Raw genomic sequence first — 12,790 nt, forward strand, 5'->3', positions numbered from 1 at the left:
AGTTAGAATGAGATAGTGAGAGTGAGTGAGTTCGAGTGAGAGAGTGAGAGAGTGAGTGAGAGAATGAGAGAGAGTGGGATAGTGAGAGAGTGAGAGTTAGAGAGTTAGAGTGAGAGAGTGAGAGAGTTAGAGTGAGAGAACGAAAGGAGACGGAGCGATGGAATCGCCCCTCGACGGCGCGTAGGAGCCCGACGGATTGTTTTCACGGCAAGATACGCGAGAGGCGGTGGCGGATTGAGGGGGGGGGGGGGGGGGGCTTCATCCAGCAGTAGATCGCTCGTGACTGACGATGTGGTGGTGGTGATGGTGGTGGTGATGATGGTGGTGGTGATGATGGTGGTGGTGGTGCTGTGTCAGTGTGCAGTCTTGTGGTGCACAAGAGATGTCACGAGTTCGTCACCTTCTCGTGTCCCGGCGCCGACAAATCTCTCAGCTCGCAGGTGAGATGCCCCGTGTCTCCCACAGTCTCCCCGTATCTCCCACAGTCTCCCCGTGTCTCCCCGTGTCTCCCCGTGTTTCCCCGTGTCTCCCAGAGCCTCCCGTGTCTCCCCGTGTCTCCCTGTGTCTCCCCGTGTCTCCCAGGGTCTCCCCGTGTCTCCCAGAGCCTGCCAGTGTCTCCCAAAGTCTCCCCGTGTCTCCCAAATCCTCCCCGGGTCTCCCCGTGTCTCCCAGGGTCTCCCCGTGTCTCCCAAAGCCCCCCCCCCCCGTGTCTCCCAGATCATCCCCGTGTCTCCCAGAGCTTCCCGTGTCTCCCAGAGCCTCCCCATGTCTCCCAGGGTCTCCCCGTGTCTCCCTGATTTTCCCCGAGTTTCCCTGAATCTCCCCTCATTTTTCAATGTCTCCTGAATCTATTCATTGTCTATCCTGAGTCTACCCGTGTCACCCCGTGTCTCCCCTTGTGTTCCTACAAGTTATTAGCAGTTACAAAGATTTGAACCGGTCTTGGGCTTCTCCTAGGTCGACTCGACCTCAAATGATTAACTGCTGCGGTGCGTAGTAAACATCGCCATTGGGGAGACAAAGGTGACCGGGCAGTGAAAACCACAGCACCACTGTGTACGCCATGCCGGTCTTCATAGCACTTGCCCCAGAAGCCTGCGTAGGCTATACGGGCCATCTTTGCCTCTGTATGACTGTGCACCCAGGAGCGTGGGAGTGGTGGTGCATTTTGCGCGTCTGTGTTTGATCGGAGCCAGTGGCGGTTTCATCCCGTAGGTCGACTCAGCCTCAACTGAGTAGCTGGTGCGCAGAGCGTAGTAAACATCGCCACTGGGGAGACAAAGGCGGCCCTCTCGTGCGCCGTGGGGGCAACCTTCATAAGTGCTCCTCGCGAACAGCACTTGCCCCTGCAGTCTGTTGAGGCTCGTGCCGGCCGGGGGATCTTTAGCTTTGCGTGATTGTGTTAGTGTGGGAGTGCGTTCGCACTCAAACCTCTTCATCCGAGAAATGAAAAAGTGAGAAATGGGCAACGGGAGAGGAAGATCGGAGAGGACGCGGCGTTCCGGAGTGTGCACGCGTGTCACTATGTGTGTGTGTGTCAGTGGTGGTGGGGAGCGGTGGTGCAGTGGTCAGCGCGCTGCGCTACGAACCCGGCGACACGGGTTCGAATCCCGCTCACGGCCAACATCAGTGACGATTATCTGAACCGGTCCCGGGCCTTCCCTAGGTCGACTCAACCTCAAACGAGTACCTGGTGCGGTGTGTAAACATTGCCGCTAGGGAGGCAAAGGCGGTCGGGCGTGGTGCTGGCCACCCACCCCCTCGTGTGCCGTGCCGGCCTTCATAGGTGCTCGCTAAAAGCACTTTCCCCTACAGTCTGTTAAGGCTATGCGGGGGATCTTTATCTTTGTCAATGTGTGAACACGCGTGTGTGTCAATGTGCCAACACGCGTGTGTGTCACTGTCTTCACGATTTCGTCTTTCCTCCTCGCCACACTGAACCTCGCAATCCCCATCTCCTCCCCGTGCCCGCGGTCTAACCCGATCACTGTCTCAACCCTCATCGACTCACCAACCCACCATCCCACCTGCTCACCTGCCCTGCTCACCTGCCCTGCTCACCTGCCCTGCTCACCTGCCCTACCCACCTGCTCGCGGACTCATCGCCCGCTCTTGTGTGAGTATCCGGTGCGGTGTGTACACATCGGCACTGGGGAGACAAAGGCGGCCGGGCGTGACCACCCACGCCCCCTCGTGTGCCGTTCGGGCCTTCATAGGTGCTACTCGCTCACAGCACTTGCCACAAAAGGCTGTTCGGGCTATGCGGGGGATCTTTGTCTTTGTCGGTGGTGGTGGGGAGGGCCTGCTCGCTAACAGCACTTGCTCCATCTGTGGAGGCCTCGGGGTTTATCTTCGAATTTGCCGTCACTGCTGCAAGTCGTCTCGGGGTCATCTCCGGTCATTTTCCCGCGTGCGAATGGCACCGATGGAGACGAGTCCACAGTTGCCACCTGCAGCAGGAACAGCCTGTTCCTGCTCGACTACAGGCACTCACCTGCAGCAGGAACAGCCTGTACCTGCTCGACTACAGGCACTCACCTGCAGCAGGAACAGCCTGTTCCTGCTCGACTACAGGCACTCACCTGCAGCAGGAACAGCCTGTTCCTGCTCGACTACAGGCACCCACCTGCAGCAGGAGCAGCCTGTTCCTGCTCGACTACAGGCTGCCACCTGCAGCAGGAACAGCCTGTTCCTGCTCGACTACAGGCTGCCACCTGCAGCAGGAGCAGCCTGTTCCTGCTCGACTACAGGCTGCCACCTGCAGCAGGAACAGCCTGTTCCTGCTCGACTACAGGCTGCCACCTGCAGCAGGAACAGCCTGTTCCTGCTCGACTACAGGCACCCACGTGCAGCAGGAACAGCCTGTTCCTGCTCGACTACAGGCTGCCACCTGCAGCAGGAGCAGCCTGTTCTTCATAATTGGGGTTTCGTCTTCTTGGTTCTTTCGGTAATGTCACGTAGAAGGGAAATAAAAATAAAATAAAAATAAAACATCATAAAATAATTCTCACGACGTTTCGGCCACAACGCAAGCAGCCGTCCTCAGGTGAAAACCAGGTCTGTCGGGGAGACAGCATGACTTTACCGAAAGAACCTAGAAGATGAATCCCTGCAGTCACGAAAGCTTTAAATCGAAATTGGTGTTTCCCCCTTTTTTCTGGCAACAAAACTGAAACCTTTTTACGAGGAATCATGTCACTGCATTAACCACAACGCTTGTGGTCAAAACGCAAACAAAACACACACTCTGATAATTAATATGATGGCACTGTCCTTGAAGCTGATTGGTCCACACCAGAGACGGCTTTCTTTTGAGCCTCGTCTCAATTGGTGCTCGACCAGAGGACGCCAAAAGGCGTACACAGCTCAAAGGCAATGCCACTATCAGAGTAATGAGGGCTCGGGGTGAGCAATCTACATCAGTAGCCAAGTGCAGCAGGAGCAGTAGCAGCAGCGTAGCCAGCCCCACCATCATCACCACCAACCACGGCACGGATAGTCCGAGGGCAGCCTGCCAATCCACGCACGGGTGGAGGGCGCCACGCAGGCGTGCACCTGCTGAGCTTTCATGATTTCGCCGAGGCTGAGACGCGCCCGCGTGGTGAGTTGCTGATAGGGTTGGACGCTGAACGGAGAAGCGGTGAGAGGTTTGAGCGGGGTGGTGGTGGTGGGGGTGGTGGTGGTGGTGGGGGTGGTGGTAGTGTGGGGGGGGCTGTGTGGGCGAGGAGGGGTGGAGGGGGGTGGGGTATGAGGGTGGGGGGGAGTTCCCGTTGCCCCGACCTTGACGCCCTTCAGCCCGCTCGCGTGTGTGTGTGCGTGGGGTTCCTACAGATGACAGAGAGAGAGTGTGTGTGGGGGGGGGGGGGGGTCCTACAGATGCCAGAGAGAGAGTGTGTGTGGGGGGGGGGTCCTACAGATGACAGTGAGAGAGAGAGTGTGTGTGTGTGTGGGGTTCCTACAGATGACATAGAGAGTGTGTATGTGTGTGTGTTTCCTACAGATGACAGAGAGAGAGTGTGTGTGCGTGGGGGGGTTCCTACAGATGACAGTGAGAGAGAGTGTGTGTGTGTGGTCCCTACAGATGACAGAGAGAGTGTGTGTGTGTGGTTCCTACAGATGACAGTGAGAGTGTGTGTGTGTGGTTCTTACAGATGACAGAGAGAGAGTGTGTGTGTGGTTCCTACAGATGACAGTGAGAGTGTGTGTGTGTGGTTCCTACAGATGACAGAGAGAGAGTGTGTGTGTGGTTCCTACAGATGACAGAGAGAGAGTGTGTGCGTGGTTCTTACAGATGACAGAGAGAGAGTGTGTGTGTGGTTCCTACAGATGACACAGAGAGAGAGAGAGTGTGTGTGCGTGGGGTTCCTACAGATGACACAGAGAGAGAGAGAGTGTGTGTGCGTGGGGTTCCTACAGATGGCAGAGAGAGAGAGAGTGTGTGTGTGGTTCCTACAGATGACAGTGAGAGTGTGTGTGTGTGGTTCCAACAGATGACACAGAGAGAGAGAGAGTGTGTGTGCGTGGGGTTCCTACAGATGACAGAGAGAGAGAGAGAGTGTGTGTGCGTGGGGTTCCTACAGATGGCAGAGAGAGAGAGTGTGTGTGTGTGGTTCCTACAGATGGCAGGGAGAGAGAGAGAGCGTATGTGCGTGTGGGGAGCGGTGGCGCAGTGGTTAGCGCACTGCGCCGAGTTCGAATTCCCGCTTACGTCCGATGGCAGCGACGAATCCTTGAACCGGTCCTGTGCCTCGCCTAGGTCGACTCAGACTCAAACGAGTGCCCGGTGTGCGGTGTGTATCAAACTCAAATCGCCACCGGGGAGACAAAGGCGGCCGGGCGTGGTGCTAACCACACCGGCTCCTTCGTATGCCGTGGCGGCCTTCATGGGTACTCGCGAACAGCACTTGCCCCAATCGCCTGTTCAGGCTATACGGGGATCTTTGTCAGCTTAGCGTGTGCATAATCTCAGTATGTGCAATGCAACTGAGAGTGTGTGGTTGTGTAATGTTAGGGTGTGTGTATTGTGTGTGTGTTGTGAGGGGTGTGTATTGTGTGTGTATTGTGAGGGTGTGTGTATTGTGTGTGTGTTGTGAGGGTGTGTGTATTGTGTGTGTCTTGTGAGGGTGTGTGTGTTGTTACGGTGTGTGTGTGTTGTCATGGTGTGTGTGTGTGTATTGTTAGGGCGTGTGTGTTAGGGTGAGCGTGTGTATCGTTAGGGTGTGTGTGTATCGTTAGGGCGTGTGTGTGTTGTTTGGGTGTGTTTGTGTAGTGAGGGTGTGTGTATTGTGGGGGTGTGTGTATATTGTTAGGGTGTGTGTGATGTTAGGGCGTGTGTGTGTTTAATGTACTCATTTGAGGCTGAGTCGACCTAGGGGAGGCTCAGGACTGGTTCAGATAATCGTCACTGGTGTTGGCCGTGATCGGGAATCGAGTTACGAACGTGTGTGTGTGTGTGCGTGAGTGAGTGTGTGTCTGTGAACGTGTGTGTGTGCGTGAGTGTGCGAGCGAGTGAGTGTACGGCTGTAGGTTGCCTGTGTTCGTTATGTCTCAGTGCGTGGGTGTGTGTGAGTGCTATTGATGTGTGTGTGCGTGTGAACGTGTGTGTGTGTCTGTGAACGTGCGTGTGTGTCTGTGAACTTGTGTGTGTATCTGTGAAAGTGCGTGTGTGTGTGAACGTGTGTGTGTACGGGAGCGGTAGTGTAGCGGTTAGCGCGCTGCGCTATGAACCTGGCGACCCGGGTTCGATTCCCGCTCACGGCCAACACCAGTGACGATTGATCTGAACCGGTCCTGGGCCTCTCCTAGGTCGACTCGGCCTCAAATTAGTACTGTACACGGTGCGGTGTGTAGTAAACATCGCCACTGGGGAGACAAAGGCGGTCGGGGGTACTGGTAGTGGTGCTGGCCACCCACCCCCTCGTGTGCCGTGCCGGCCTTCCACAGCTGCTGATCGCGAACAGCACTTGCCCCAGCAGTCCGTCAAGGCTATACGGGGGTACTGTATATGTAAACGCTTGTGTTTGCGTATGTCGTTTGAATGATTTGAATATGTAAATATGCGAGTTTACACTTTTGCTGTGTGCGTGTGTGTGTTTGGGGAACTGTGGCGCAGTGGTTAGCGATCTGCGCTACGCACCCGGCAAAAAACCCCGAGTTCGACTCCTGCTCAGGGCCATCCCACCCGACATCAGTGGCGAATATCTACATCGGTGCCGGGCATCCCCTAGGTCGACTCGGCCTTAAATTATTTCCTGGTGTGGGTAAACATCAGCGTCGGGGAGACAAAGGCGGCCTGGCCTGGTGCTGGCCACCCACGGCCTCCTTTCTTCACAGGTGCTACTCGCTAACAGCACTTGCCCCAACAGTCTGTTAAGGCTACACGGGGGATCTTTGTCAGTGTTTAGTTCTGCTTTACAAATTTCGTTGTGTGTGTGTGTCTATACAGGGTGTTTCAAACGGATGGACCCAATTTCAAAGCAGTTTCTGTCACGATGGCAAAATGTTATGATGACACAAAAAGTTACAAACGGTTTAATGAGTTATCAACTTTTACTAACCATTTTTATAAATGCTCGATGTGCCCTCCACCTGCTGTACGGACAACATCGAGACGATGGTTGAATTCGTCCCAAACGCCTCTCAAAGTGTCTTCTTCCTCTGAAGACACCGCTGCCGTGATTCTGTTTTTGAGGTCATCCAGATGAGTGGCTAATGGTGGCACAAAAACACCACGGGTCTTTGACGTATCCCACAAGAAAACGCCGCAGGGTGTGATGATGTCTGGGGGTGATCTTGGGGGCCAAGAGTGTAGCGCCAAGTCTTGGGGGGGGGGGGGGGGGGGTCCCGTGCGACCTATCCAACGTTGAGGCAGTGCGTCTTGCGAATGACTGAGGCTAGGGGCTGTTTGTGGTAAGAGTTTCATTCATGGGCGGTTCGTGGTTGCAGAGATGTAGCGATTTCAAATCGGGTCCATCGTTTTCAAACATCCAGTATATGTATCATTTCGATTTAAAGCTTTCTTGACTGCAGGGATTCATCTTCTTGGTTCTTTCGGTAAAGTCACGTAAAAGGGAAATAATAAAATTATAAAATTAAAGCATAATAAAGCAATATAATAATGAAATAAAATAATCTTTAATAAAATAGAATTTTTATTATTTTATTATTTCCCTTCTACGTGACTTTACCGAAAGAACCAAGAAGATATGTACCATTGTATATCAGCACGAGTATAGCCTTAGCAGGCTGTTGGGGCCACGTGCTGTTCACGAGCAAACTGTGAAGACCGGCACGGCGCACACGACGAGCATGTGGGGATGTTTACAAAACAAATTTGTGGCTGAGCCGACCTATCGGAGGAGAAGGAGGAGGTGGTCCTGGAACCGGTTCAGATAATCGTCACCGTTGTAGGTGTTGGTGGCCATTCGGGGCGGAATAGAACCTGATGATATTTGCCTCCCAGGTCCCATAGCCACGCCACGTTACCACTACCCCCAACCCACCACCCCACGGTTCCATCAACCACCCGCATCGCTCAACCCAGGGCTGTCGATACGCCCGTGACATGAAGGCACCGCGCGCGTGACGTCATCACGGTCCTCAAAGCGGCTGCGCCAGCCACCGTCGCCGCACGACTGCCAACCAGAGTCGGCGAATCGGAGCGACTGCCCCGGGCCCCGCACTTTAGGGTTGGGGGGGGCGATTTTATCGGTTGGCGGCCGACACAGCGAGATTTTCCTGGGGCTCCTCCATCACCCTCCCCCACCCTCCGTTCCCTATGAACGGCCCTCAATGGCACCATTTGGAATCACTACCGGCAGGGCACCTCTTGTCCGCTTCGAAGAGGAGATGGAGCTGGCTGGCACAGGATCATTGACTGAGGGTCGTTTTGCCAGCCACGCGGGGGAGAGAGGGAGGGAGGGGAGAGAGGGAGGGAGGGGAGGGAGGGAGGGAGGGGAGGGAGGGGAGAGGGGGAGGGGAGAGAGGGAGGGAGGGGAGGGAGGGGAGGGACGGAGGGAAGAAGGGAGGGGAGGGACGGAGGGAGGGAGGGGAGGGAGGCTCGCCGTGCCGTGAGGGGTGTCTCAGTACCCTGGATACAGGCTCCCACGCTGCAAGTCGACGTGGGGCCGATTCCTTTGAAATGTGCTCTGGATGAAAAATGTGTGGGAGCGGTGGCGCAGTGGTTAGCGCGCCGCGCCACGAACCCGGCGACCCGCCGCTCACGATCAACAGCGGCGGCGAATATTTGAACCCGGTCCTGGGTCTCCGCTAGGTCGACTCAGCCTCAAATGAGTACCTGGCGCGGTGGGTAACCATCGTCACTAGGGAGACAAAGGCGGTCGGGGGTGGTGCTGATCACCACCACTTTTTCGTGCACCGTTCCGGCCTTCGGAGGTGCGACTCACTAACGGCACATGCCCCAACGGTCTGTCACGAGGCTATACGGGGAATCTTTGTCTTTGAATTTTAAAAAAATGCATCGGTATGTTTACGAAAGTATATACAGTACAGTGTTTCAAATCATAATAATAAGAGTGATGTGTGAAGTGTTAGCCCATATGTGATGAAGGCGAAACTCTAACGTTCCAATTATTCTGGAATGTTGGTGCCGTTGTAAATCCACCCGGGATGTTTGTGTGTGTGTCTGTCTGTGTGTGTGTCTGTGTGTGTTTGTGTGTGTGTCTGTGTGTGTGTTTGTGTGTGTCTGTGTGTCTATGTGTGTGTCTATGTGTGTGTCTGTGTGCGTCTGTGTGTGTATGTGTGTCTATGTGTGTGTCTGTGTGTGTGTCTGTGTGATTGTGTGTGTGTCTGTGTGTGTGTCTGTGTGTGTCTGTGCGTGTCTGTGTGTCTGTGTGTGTCTATGTGTGTGTGTCTGTGTGTGCTCGCTAACAGCACTTGCCCCTACAGTCTGTTAAGGCTAAACGGGGGATCTTTGTCTTTATCTTTGTGTCTGTGTGTCTGTGTGTGTGCCTGTGTGTGTCTGCGTGTGTGTGTGTCGAGCGTGCGTGTGGGGAGCGGTGGTGCAATGGTTAGCGCAACACTGCGCTACGAAGCCGGCGACCAGAGTTCAATTCCCACTCACGGCAAACACCAGTGACGATTATATGATCCGGTCCTGGGCCTCCCCTGGGTCGACTCAGTCTCAAATGAGTACCTGTTGCGGTGTATAATCATCGCCACTGGGGAGACAAAAGCGGCCGGGCGTGGTGTTGGCCACCCACCCCTTCGTGTGCCGGTGCCGGCCTTCATAGGCGCTCACTAATTAGCACTTGCCCCAAGATTCTGTGAAGCCTATACGGGGGATCTTTGTTGCGTGCGTGCCGCTAAGAGACGAAGCCTTCCCATCAATGCATCTGCCAGGATATTTTACGGCATGACCTCCCTCCGTTACTTGCGAAATCTGGACCCCCCACTTTGAAGGAGCATCTGCGCCAGCTTGCAATATTCAGTGTTGCCCCGACTGCGATCCCTCCTGGGGTGAACCAAACCGAATTGCGCGAGGAGCTCTCCCAACCGATCCCTCAAAAAGTCTCGGACAAAGTCCCATTCGGTCAGCTCCTCGAACAGGCGAGGCTGTGTTCGCCGTCTCACGGAGCCCGCAATGCCCAGCCGCCGCATGCCGAAGCAATTTCTGTTAGATTTGAAGCTTTCGTCACTGCAAGGATTCATACTCTTAGTTTTTTCGGTAAAGTCACGTAGGTAAAAAAAATTGAAAAAAAAATCACGACGTTTCGGAGGCAACACAAGTCTCCGTCATCAGGTGGGACCGTCACAGCCAGATTCACTTGATACAGCAAATCTGGCTGTGACAGTCTCAGGTGATACAGCAAATCTAGCTGTGACGGTCCCACCTGATGATGGAGACTTGTGTTGCCTCCGAAACGTCGTGATTTTTTATTATTTTATTTGTTATTAATTTTAATTTCAAATTTTTTTACCTACGTGACTTTACCGAAAAAACTAAGAGTACGAAGCAATTTCTGTTCGGACGGATAGAGGTGGCTGGCTGAACGACGGGCCGATGCGATGCAGGAGGGTCCGTTTCACGATCGGCGTGTGCGGAGGAGGCTCGTGAAAAAGGTCGCTCGCTGCTGGGCAGTTGGAGGCACTCGTCCTCGATAGCGGCGCTCCCCAACTTTTTTGGCACCAGGGACCGGTTTCGTGGAAAACGATTTTTTTCACGGACGGGAGCGGGGGGGGGTCATCATTGGGTCTTTCCCCCTTTTCAAAGAAGCTCTCCAGCGACGTTTGTTTTTTTACTCATTGTGGCTACCAGGGGTTAGCAGCTTGTGGGCTTACAAAAACTGTGATTGAAACAAGTGCGCAGTGCGGGAAAGAGGCGCGGACGGAAGTGGTGAATAATAAAACAATGGGGGCGGGTTCCACGCGCGGACTCACCGCTCTCACCTCGTGCTGCTGTGCGGCCCGGTTCCTAAAAGGCCACGGGACCGGTATCGGTCCGCGGCTCGGGGGTTGGGGACCCCTGCTCTATAGCACCTAGCCTGGCACAAGCGCTGTGATGATGGTAACCGCCACTTCGTTGTGAAGGTCGGCTCTTGTTCTACGCGTGCACGTCTTCTCGGCGTGCGTGCATGTATGTGTGGGGAGTGGTAGTCTCGTCGTCGGTGTACTGAGTGGCGAATTTGGCAACCCGAGTTCGATTCCCGTTCGCGGCTAACAATCGGTGGGTAGCTGGTGTGCAGTGTGTCGAACACCAGCACTGGGGAGACAAAGGCGGACAGGGTGGCCACGCCAATCCCTTGGGCACTGTGGCGGCCTTCATAGGCGCTCGCTTACAGAACTTGCCCGAACATCCTGTGTAGGCTGCACGGGGGATCTTTGTCTTTGCGTATGAGTGGAGAACGGTGGCGCTTTCGTTTGGGCGCTCCGCTTTGGGCCGGACAGCACGAGTTTGAGTCCCGGGCCAAGGCTAAAGTGGCGCGAGTAATATCTGCTTCAAGGCTCCGAGGCTCATACTAGGTCGACTCAGCCTTAAATAAGTACCTGGTGTGGATGTGTAAACACTGGCACTGGGAAGACATCGTTTAGGCGCGCGTGGTCCTGGCCATGCCGCTCACTCGCTAACAGCACTTGTCCCGACAGCCCGAGTAGGCTGCACGGGGTATCTTTGCCTTTGCGTGCTTGAAGCGCCGACAATCGGCAGCTGTTTCACTACCCCGCTGAGTGCGGAAGTGAGTGCACTCCCACAAACTGCATCTGGCAGGCGAGATAAGAGAGATCTGTGCGGTCATTAATATTATAGAGCACTTTCACCCAACCGTGTACCAAGCAGCCCATCTGCCAGTCAATCACCCGGCCAATCAGCCGGCCAATGAATCAACCCGGCCGAACAGCCAGCCAGCCAGTCAATTACGCAGTCAAAGCAGTCAGCCAGCGTTCTGCCAGTCAACCACCCAGTCAGCCAATAAGGCATCCAATTAATTACAGGAGGCCAATCTGCCAGCCAATTTAGCTGGGCATTCGGCGAGCCAGGCAGCCAACCAGTCAATCAGCCATCCAATTAATCAGCCGGGCAAATCTGCCAGGATGATTCGCGAGCCAATAGCCAGGCAATCAGGCCACCTGCAAATCAGCCAGCCGATTGATTGATCAGCCAGCCAATTGATCTCCCAGCCAATCAGCCACCCAATGATTATCTCGCCAATCAGTCTGCCAGCTAGCTGGTCTACCATCCAATTAACCACGGGTCAATCAGCCAGCCAGTGCCCCGTCCAATTAATTACTACCTGGTTTGCTAATCTGCCAGCCAATTGAACCACTAGCAACGGAGCCAATAAAGTCAGCTAGCCAGTCTACAGTCCAATTAATCAGCCACCAACAATTAAGCCGATTAATAAGCCAGCCAATCTAACTTACTAATCCACCAATGAGCCAGCTAGCCAAACAGTGAATGGATCATCAGCCAATGACCAGATATTTCAGGCAATTATATACTAATCACCTTATCAGCTAATTAAGCACGAAGCCGGATAACTAGTCTATCGGCCAATTAATAACGGCCGATCAGCTCGCCAAAAACCGGCCAGCAATTCACTAGCACCGAATTATCCGTCGAGTTATCCGACGAAGTGTTTGAACAGCCAGCCAATTGTCCAGCCAACCGATAAATATTCAATTAAATGTATCAATAAGCCAACCAATCAGTGTATCTCTCAGTGTGCGCGTGCATGCCTGTCTGTGTGTCTCTGTTTCGATGTCTGTCTCAGTGGCAATGTGCATCCCTGTAAGTGTCACGTGTCCCTGTGTGGGTGTCCGTCTACGGCTGTGTGTCCGCTCAAAACAACGTGCAGAGGGCGCCGGGCGGCTAAAACACCAGCGTGCTGGCACCGTGGGTGCATCTGCCGGTCATCTCGCTCGGTCAACCAACGGCACCTGGTCCCGTGACCCGTGTACCGCCTGTCACGGCCAGCTTTGCCTCACAGTGCACCTGGCCTGGCACAAGTCCCGCGTGAACGTCACCGTCACTTGCTGGAATATGGCAGCTGTTGTGCATGTGTCTCTCTGTGTGTGTGTGTGCTTCCACTCGTTGCTTGCAGCTGGCGTTGGCATTTCCACGCCCCCCCCCCCCATGGCCCCGCCCCTCCGCCCCCCCCCTGCCCCCACCCCCCGCCCCTCCACCTCCCCTGCCTCTTCTCTGATGGGGAACGGGTGAAGTTGATGAGTGTGGCTCGCTCAGCCGCTATTCCTGCACTCGTTTTCCCGATCCCTCTTCCCCAAGACGTCTTGCCAGTGTGGAAGAGTAGGCCAAATGCCGCGTAGAGTGGCCCTC

The 12,790-nt window shown here is 54.7% G+C and overlaps 1 pseudogene; it reads left to right on the forward strand.

The window, feature by feature from the left end:
* The window catches only part of LOC133340736 (protein kinase C beta type-like), a 31,217-nt pseudogene extending 18,453 nt beyond the window's left edge, over positions 1-12,764 (forward strand).
* The last annotated feature ends 26 nt before the right edge of the window (positions 12,765-12,790 follow it).

Source organism: Lethenteron reissneri, chromosome 10 (genome assembly GCF_015708825.2).
Source record: "Lethenteron reissneri isolate LAM-NWPU_2019-01 chromosome 10, ASM1570882v1, whole genome shotgun sequence".
Classification (NCBI taxonomy): Eukaryota; Metazoa; Chordata; class Hyperoartia; order Petromyzontiformes; family Petromyzontidae; genus Lethenteron; species Lethenteron reissneri.